Source organism: Schistocerca americana, chromosome X (genome assembly GCF_021461395.2).
Source record: "Schistocerca americana isolate TAMUIC-IGC-003095 chromosome X, iqSchAmer2.1, whole genome shotgun sequence".
NCBI classification, from domain to species: Eukaryota; Metazoa; Arthropoda; class Insecta; order Orthoptera; family Acrididae; genus Schistocerca; species Schistocerca americana.
In genome coordinates, this window is record NC_060130.1 from 565,476,137 (window position 1) to 565,485,861 (window position 9,725).

Sequence of the window (9,725 nt, forward strand, 5' to 3'; positions counted from 1 at the left end):
ATAGCTACTTTAAAACAAATAAACATAAATGACGACATATTATATCAGCAAAATTTTGTAATCTATTTGTATTGTAGTATAGCTCAATTTTTCCTGAATAGTTAGCTATTTGTTTTGGTATATTATCACCAAATGAATCACAAACGAATTTTTATCATTTTTTGTAGTAAAGAATCCAATGAGTACCCAGGTTTCCAGATGTACCTGAATTTAGTATACCACATTAAATTTTTAATGGTTTATTTACAAATTCATCAATTATGTGTACACCATGAAAGTTTTTAATTTTTAATTCTTTAGTTTGATTCTGTAAATCAAAATTACTTAATGGATTAGGATATTTAACAATTACTTACTGAACATTTTTCGTTTTCTTTATTCCATGACCAACTTTTTCCCCATTTCTAAGTTATTTCATCTTTGTTCTTCTAATTCATTATCATTTTTGCTTTGTTGAATACTATTTGCAATTGCTGCAGATACTCCAGCTAATGAACCAATTGTTGCCAAATATGGCAAAGCAGCTAGTAATAATCGTATAAATCCTTATTCATGTTGTGTGGAACCCATACCTTCTTTCTTTTTGGTTATATATTCAATAATTTACTTCACAACAGCAATACCTAATGTGATAAGTAAATTTCCACCAGTTTTTTATCTTTCTTTCATGTTTTTGGTTCAGTTAAAAATGGTTCAATTGCATTTAATTGTTCATTACCTTACTGTAATTTATTTTAGTTTGATTTAATTTAGTGACTAGGTAGCAAAGTATAATCAATTATAAGGTTATTCATTTATATAGTTAAAAAGTAATATGAGTTTTTTATATAGTTAAAATGTGTACACATTTTTATAAGGTTATAAAGGTATGCAGATTTTTTATGTAGCTTAATATTTATAAAGAATTTTTGTATAGATTAAAATTTACAAAGAATTTAATCTATAGTTAAAAATTTATAAATGTTTTTACATGTTTTAAAAATGTATAAAGGTATTTTTTATATTTAAAAGTTGAAAGTAGAAAGTATAACAAGGTATTGAAGTTTTAGGTGATAATGTTTTAAAATTAACTGAAGAAAATATAGAAGTTGTAAAACAATTGAGTCCATAGGATTCCCCCTGTGGGTTCAGGGGTGAGAATAGGCCCATGTTATTCCTGCCTGTCGTAAGAGGTGACTAAAAAGAGTCTCAACTACTTTGGCCTTTATTGTGATGGTCCCCTGAGGGGTTTAACCACTACATTGTAATATTTTCCGGTTGTGAGTACCATTTGGCGAAGAACACCTTATGTGGTGCATTTTTTATCTGCCCTAAGATCTGGCACACCCGATATTCTCATGGAGTTGGACTTACACCGAACTTCGGGCCACATCAGCTGCAGTGTGTTCCAGGTAGCTTACATTCCCTCCATTGTGCACTTCCATCTTTGGCCTCATGATATACATAGATATTAGGCACCAGACATCCAGCATGTTAGGCTCTTCCAGTGGAACTACGGCGGTTTTTCCCACCATGTTGCTGAGCTCTGACAACTTCTCAGCCATCACCCTTTCTTCTGCATTGCTCCTCAAGAAACTTGGTTTCCATCGATGCGAACCCCCGCCCTCCGTGGCTATCGGGGTTATTATAAGAACCAGGCAGCTTATGAAAGGGTATCTGGGGACATATTCATCTATGCCCTTCACTCTCTTCACAGCGAGTCTGTCCCTCCGTAAACACCTTTAGAGGCTGTTACTGTTCGGGTGTGGACGCCACAGGCTGTTACTGTCTGCAGTCTCTATCTTCCTCCGTATGGTGCTGTCCTGCAGCATGTCCTGGATGCCCCGATAGCCCAATTGCCGCCATGGTTCCTCTTACTGGGCGACTTCAACGCCCCAGCCCTCTGTGGGGTTGATCAGTGGCAACAGGTCGAGGTTCCACCGTTGAGCTCGACCTTTCCATTTTAAATGATTGTGCCTTCAGACATTTCAGCGTGGTGCATGGCACATACTTTGCCATCGATCTTTCGATCAGCAACCCTAGCCTCTTACCATCTGTCCGAAGGAGTCTGCATGACGACCTGTGTGTGACCACTTTCCGATCTTTTTGTCACTGCCACAGCGTTACTCTTCTGGGTGCCCTTGCAGATGGGCTATGAATAAGGCTGACTGGGACTTGTTCTCCTCCATGGCCGCTATTGCGCCTCTTCCTAATGCAGCCATGGATGCGGTGGTTCACTCGGTCACAATCGGCATCGTTACTGCCGTAGTATCTGCCATTCCGCGTTCTTCTGGGTCCCCTCGGCGGAGGACTGTGCCCTGGTGGTTGGCTGTGATTTCCGAGGCGATTAAAGATCGCCGGCGGGCGCTCCAGCGTCACAAGCGACATCCCTTAACAGAACACCTCGTCGCATTTAAACGGCTACATGCTCGGGCCCGCCGCCTTATTCGCCACCACAAGTAGGAGTGCTGGGAACGGTATGTCTCCACCATTGGCCTCCATATCTATCCATCGCAGGTTTGGGCCATGATTACGCGCCTCTGTGGCTATCGGTGGCTATCGGACCCCTGTCAGCGTTCGTTCGCTCTCACTCAATGGAGCAGTTTGTACTGACTCTGTCGTAATTACAAACAACCTGGCAGAGCATTTCGCTTGGAGTTCCGCTTCTGTGGATTACCCACTGGCCTTCTGCTCCATTAAAGAGCAGTTGGAACGTTGGAGCCTTTCATTTCACACCCGCTATCCCGAATCCTACAATGTTCCATTCACTGAGTGGGAATTCCACAGTGTCCTTGCAGCTTGCCCTGATACAGCTCCTGGGCCAGATCACATACTCTGCCAGATGCTGAAACACCTTTTAGTGGACTGCCAACGACGCCTTCTCGACCTTTACAACCGTATCTGAGTCGAGGGTGAGTTTCTGTCCCCATGGAGAGAAGGCATTGATTTGAAACCTGGCAAGAACCCATAGGAGGTGGACAGCCACGGCCCCATCAGCCTCACCAACGTTCTTTGCAATAAACCTAAAGATAATCAAAAATTATTAAACTTTAAACCCAAATAAGAAATAACCTTTATAACACGAAAAATACCATAACCACCTAACATTAATAAAACACCAGCAAGAATCATTCTACCTGAAATAGGGACCTCAACATGAGCCTTAGGAAGCCATAAATGAACCAAAAATATTGGCAGCAATTAATATAGTAATAAGCTTTATTTCAAAAGTATTAGAAATAAAATCATAATAATAAATATAATTTCAACCACCAAAATTTAATATTCAAGCAATAGAAATTAAAATAGCAACATCACCAATACTATTAGAAAGTGCAGTTAATATACCTCCACTATAAGATTTTACATTCTGGTAATAAATAACTAAACAAAAAGAAACTAAACCCAAACCATCCCATCCTAATATAATTCTAATCAAATTAGGACTAATAATTAAAAAACCTATAGAAAGAATAAATATTAAAACAATAAAAATAAAACGATTTATTTTCTTTTCTCCTGATATATAGTCCTCTCTATAATAAATAACCAAAGAAGAAATATATATAACAAAAGACATAAAAATAAGAGACATTCAATCCAAAATTAAAGTCATAACAACCATAGAACCATTTAAATGAAAAAGTTCTCATTCAACAAAAACTCTATAATCAATTATTAAATAATAAATACCTAAAATAAAAATTTTAGTTCTAGTAAAAAAAAAGAAAAACAACTCAAAGAACAAACAGAAAACAAATTCATGGCCTAAGATGAAAAAATTCATATCATGATTCCACAATACAACATTTTTAATTAAAATACTTAAGCAACCTAAACAAAAAAATATTCACCCTTTAAACATAGAATATTTAAAGGCAATCTATGTAAAAGTAAAAGATGATATTCACGAAAATAACCAAGAGAACAAGTATAAACACCAGAATAATAATTACCATGCTGAGAATAAGAATACATATATAAAGTATAAACAGCTGTAAAAAAAGACAAAAAAATTAAAGCAAAAAATTTAAAAGAAGGTAAAGACATAATTCTATTTAATAATCTAAGTTCACCTACCAAATTTCATGTAGGAGTAGCAGCTATATTTGACGATCTTAAAAGGAATCACCATAAAGCCATTCTTGGTATCAAATTAGTTATACCCTTGTTCATTAATAGTCTTCATCTACGTAAACGTTCATAAATAACATTAGATCAAGAAAATAACCCAGAAGAACATAAACCATGACCAACCATAAAGAGAGAGAACCCATACAACCCCACCAATTCATAGTTATCAATCCTCCAATAACCATTCTTATATGAGCAACAGAAGAATATGCAATTTAAGACTTTAAATCAACCTGACGAAAACAGATAAATCTAACAATAACACGACCAGATAAACCTAAAGATAATCAAAAATAATTAAACTTTAAACCCAAATAAGAAATAACCTTTATAACACAAAAAATACCATAACCACCTAACTTTAATATAACACCACTAAGAATCATTCTACCAGAAATAGGGGCCTCAACATGAGCCTTAGGAAGCCATAAATGAATCAAAAATATTGGCATCTTAACTAAAAAAGTAAGAATTATAAACACATAAAATATAAAATAATAAGAACCAAAATCAACCAATAAATGAAAATATAAAGTATTAGAAAAATCATAAACCTTAAATACAACCAATAATAAAGGTACTCTAGCAACCAAAGTATAAAAAATTAAATAAACACCAGCCTGTAAGCGATCAGGTTGATAACCTCAACCCAAAATCAAAAGTAAGGTAGGAACTAAACTAGCCACAAAAAAAAATATAAAAAGAAAGAAGACTCAAAATAGCAACAGAACAATAAAGCATAATCATTAAAATTAAAACCATAAAGACAAAAATATTAAAGTCATAAGAACTTAACTAAACTGAACCTCTAGCAGTAATTATTAAAGAACAAATTCAGAAACTATGCAAAATCAAAATAAAAGAAAAATAATCAATACCAAAATAATATCTAATAATATTAAAGTCTGTGTATGAATAAACACAAATTACAAAAACAAAACTAGACAGAAACATTAAACAATGAACCAACCATCAACAATTATTAACCATACAAAGAGGGATCAAAAAATAGTTATAAATTAATACTTTAACATAAAGATAAACCAAAAGAATTAAAAAAATCATTACCATGAGAGCGAATAATTGAAACTAAAATAGAAAGACCCAAAGCACCTTCATAAACAGAAAAATAAAAAAAAATAACAGGAAAAAGTAATCATAAACAAACTAATAGGAAAATCAATAATTAATATAAATAAAGAAAGAACAATATATTCTAATCTCTAAAGAACCATTAATAAATGCTTACATTTAGAAGAAAAAACATGAACACCAGCAAAATAAACCAATAAAGAAGTAAAGACAGAGAATATAAACATTAGTTTTAATAGTTTTAAAAAAAACGCCGGTCTTGTAAACCGGAAATAAGTACAGCCCCCGCTTTTAAAACTTAAGAGGTGAAAATGCTTCCATCATCAGTCCCCAAAACCGATATTTTAAGTAAACTAACCCCTGAAATGATCAAAATAATAATTATATCACCATCAAACGTAATGAATATTAATTTTATTAAATTAAGACACGCAATATCAATAATGCTTTTCATTATTATATACAAACTTTTTTAGTCAGACTAATAACAGGAACAATAATGGAAAGATACTGATTATCATATATTTTTTTTTAATGTTTCTTGGTGGTATATTAGTCCTCTTTATTTATATTACAAGAAATGCATCAAACGAAATATTTCAACCTAAATCAATTACCATAATCATTACCTTAACGATATGGGTATTTATTGTATCAACACTAATTATCTTAGGTATGACAATGTAAATAGACTTTTTCAAGAATACTGAAAAAATAAATATTGATAATTTAATCATTATCAAGAAATAACATTTCTTTAGGAAAATTATATAATAAACCAACATTCATTATTGCAATAATAATAATAATTTATTTATATTTAGCACTATTAGCAGTTGTTAAAATCACTAATATTAACCAGGGGCCTATTCGTAAAATAAGATAATTTATTAATGAATAAACTCTTATGGTTAAGACACCCTTTAATTAAAATCATTAATAACTCTGTAGTTGATTTACCTGCACCTACACATATTTCATTTTGATGAAATTTTGGGTCCCTACTAGGGTTATGTTTGGTAATTCAAATCGTAACTGGATTATTTTTAGCTATACATTATACATCAAATATTGAAATAGCATTTAGTAGTGTGGTACACATCTGCCGAGACGTAAGTAGTGGTTGAATTATTCGAACCTTACATGCAAATGGAGCTTCTATATTTTTTATTTGTATTTATTTGCATGTAGGACGAGCAATTTACTATGGATCTTATATATACATACACACCTGAATAATTGGTACAGTAATTCTATTCTTAGTTATGTTGTTGTTGTTGTGGTCTTCAGTCCTGAGACTGGTTTGATGCAGCTCTCCATGCTACTCTATCCTGTGCAAGCTTTTTCATCTCCCAGTACCTACTGCAACCTACATCCTTCTGAATCTGCTTAGTGTATTCATCTCTTGGTCTCCCTCTACGATTTTTACCCTCCACGCTGCCCTCCAATACTAAATTGGTGATCCCTTGATGCCTCAGAACATGTCCTACCAACCGATCCCTTCTTCTGATCAAGTTGTGCCACAAACTTCTCTTCTCCCCAATCCTATTCAATACTTCCTCATTAGTTATGTGATCTACCCATCTAATCTTCAGCATTCTTAGTTATAGCAACTGCATTTATAGGATACGTTTTACCTTGAGGCCAAATATCATTTTGAGGTGCGACAGTAATTACTAATTTATTATCAGCAATCCCATATTTAGGAACAGATCTAGTTCAATGAGTGTGAGGGGGATTTGCTGTTGATAACGCAACATTAAATCGATTTTTTACATACCATTTTGTACTATGATTTATTATTGCTGCAATGACAGCAATTCATTTACTCTTTCTTCACCATACAGGGTCTAATAACCCCTTAGTCCTAAATGGAGATAACGAAAAAATTCCATTTCACCCATACTTTACTTTCAAGGATTCTATTACATTTGTATTAATAACATCATTATTAATTATACTGTGCTTGATTAATCCTTACCTCCTAGGAGATGCAGATAATTTTGTACCTGCTAACCCATTAGTGACCCCAGTCCATATTCAACCAGAATGATAATTCTTATTTGCATACGCAATTCTACCATCGATTCCTAATAAGCTAGTAGGTGTTATTGCATTACTCTTATCAATCAGAATCTTAATAATTTTACCATTTTATGATCAAACACCATTCCGGGGTATTCAATTCTATCCTATTAATCAGATTTTATTCTGAATTATAGTAGATGTTGTATGCTTATTAACATGAATTGGTAAACGACCTGTTGAAGAACCTTCTATTATAACAGGACAAATCTTAACAATTATCTACTTTAAACACTTCTTAATTAATGTCCATGTTGCAAACGCATGAGACAAGCTAATTAAGGAATAATAAGTTAATTAGCTTAGGAAAAGCATATGTTTTGAAAACATAAAACTAGAAGTTTAACACTTCTATTAACTTTTCTTAAAAAAATGAGATAAATAAAGTCTTTAAACCAACAAAGAAAATAAAAAAAATCAAAGATAAAGGTAAAAAACTTTTTGAAGCTAAGTATATTAACTTATCATAACAAAAATGTGGCAATGTACCCCAGTCTGAAATAAAGCCAAAGGATATAAAAGCAAATTTAATAAAAAATATAAAAGAATAAAAATCACCACCTAAAAAAATTAAAGCTAATAATATTCTTATAAAAACAATTCTAGTATACTCAGCCAAAAAAATTAAAGTAAATCCTCCCACACCATATTCAATATTAAACCCTGAAACTAACTCAGATTCACCCTCGGCAAAGTCAAAAGGAGTACGGTTAGTTTCAGCTAAACAAGAAGCAAAAGAAGCTAAACATAAAGGAAAAGAAATAATAATAAATCAACAATAAAGCTGATAATTTATAAAATCAAACATGTTGAAACTACCAATTAAAATAATTAAAGACAATAAAATCAAAGCCAAACTAACTTCATAAGAAATTGTTTGAGCAACAGACCGAAGAGAACCTAATAAAGAATAATTAGAATTAGAAGACCAACCAGCAATTATAACGGTATAAACACCTAATCTAGTACAACATAAAAAAACAAAAATCCATAAGAAAAGAACATATATAAGTTAAGTAAGGGAAAATTATTCAAACAGCCAAAGAAATTATTAAATTAAAAACAGGAGAAAAATAATAAAGTAAATAATTAGATATAATAGGAATTGGCTGCTCCTTACAAATTAACTTAATAGTATCACTGAAGGGTTGAGGAATCCCCACAAATCCTACTTTATTTAAACCATTTCAAATTTGGATATAGCCTAAAACCTTACGCTCTAATAAAGTTAAAAAAGCAACACTAATTAAAACACAAAATAACTAATAAAAGAAAATTCTAAATAAACATAAATAAATCATATAGTATCAATACTATTTGTAGAAATTATCTGCATAAATGGATTCTATATTCAACACATTAATCTGTCAAAATAGTAGCCTAATTTATATTAATCAAGATAACAAAAAATATTTCAACCATATGGCGCATTCGTACAAATATGGATTAATAATCTTAGGATGGAAACCGACCTGGCTCACGCCGGTCTGAACTCAGATCATGTAAGAATTTAAAGGTCGAACAGACCTAATCATTGGGCTCCTGCACCCAAAATATTTCTTAATGCAACGTCGAGGTCGCAATCTGCTTTGTCGATATGAGCTCTCAAAAACAATTACGCTGTTATCCCTAAGGTAACTTAATCTTATGATCATAAATTATGAATCAAATCAACAAACATAAATAAATGATATAATAATGAAGAGTTTATTTATTCTTCATGTCACCCCAACAAAACATCATCATTAAATATAGAAAGACAAACAAAAAACCATATAAAAGTAAAATGTTAAGCTCTATAGGGTCTTCTCGTCCTAAAGAAGAATCTAAGCCTTTTGACTCAAAAGTTAAATTCAAAAATTTATTAAGAGACAGTTGATTTCTCGTCAAGCCATTCATTCCAGCCACCAATTAAGAGACTAATGATTATGCTACCTTTGCATGGTTAAATTACCGTGGACCTTTAAAAATCCGCTCAGTGAGCAGGACAGACCTCAAAGTATTTTCAAGAGGACATGTTTTTGATAAACAGGTGGAAATCAATTTTGCCTAGTTCCTTATAATAAATTCACAACGTAAATATTATATACAAATAAACTTACTAAATCTATCATTATTACAAAAATTTTAAAATTAAATTAATAATCTTAATAAAAAACCTAAAATATTTATAAAATCAAAATAAAAAATTATGAACTATAACGTAATCTTAAAGATAGCTGGTTTAAAGCTTACTATTATATTTTTATAAAACAAATTATAGGTTATTAACTACAAAGCTTATCCCTTAAAGAATAAATAAGTTAATATTTATACTTAAAAAATTAGATAAAAACAATTAACCTCAAAAAATTAAATTTTTGTTGAGGAACTAGATATCTTAGGAAACGTTTAACATCTCATTTCTATAAATAATTTAATAATAGTTATGATAC

General features: G+C 31.9%; 2 pseudogenes; one reads left to right on the forward strand and one right to left on the reverse strand.

The window, feature by feature from the left end:
- Positions 1–836: 836 nt before the first annotated feature.
- On the forward strand, positions 837–7,558 carry LOC124556162 (annotated as a pseudogene).
- A 96-nt stretch (positions 7,559–7,654) lies between these two features.
- On the reverse strand, positions 7,655–9,404 carry LOC124556163 (annotated as a pseudogene).
- Positions 9,405–9,725: the final 321 nt, after the last annotated feature.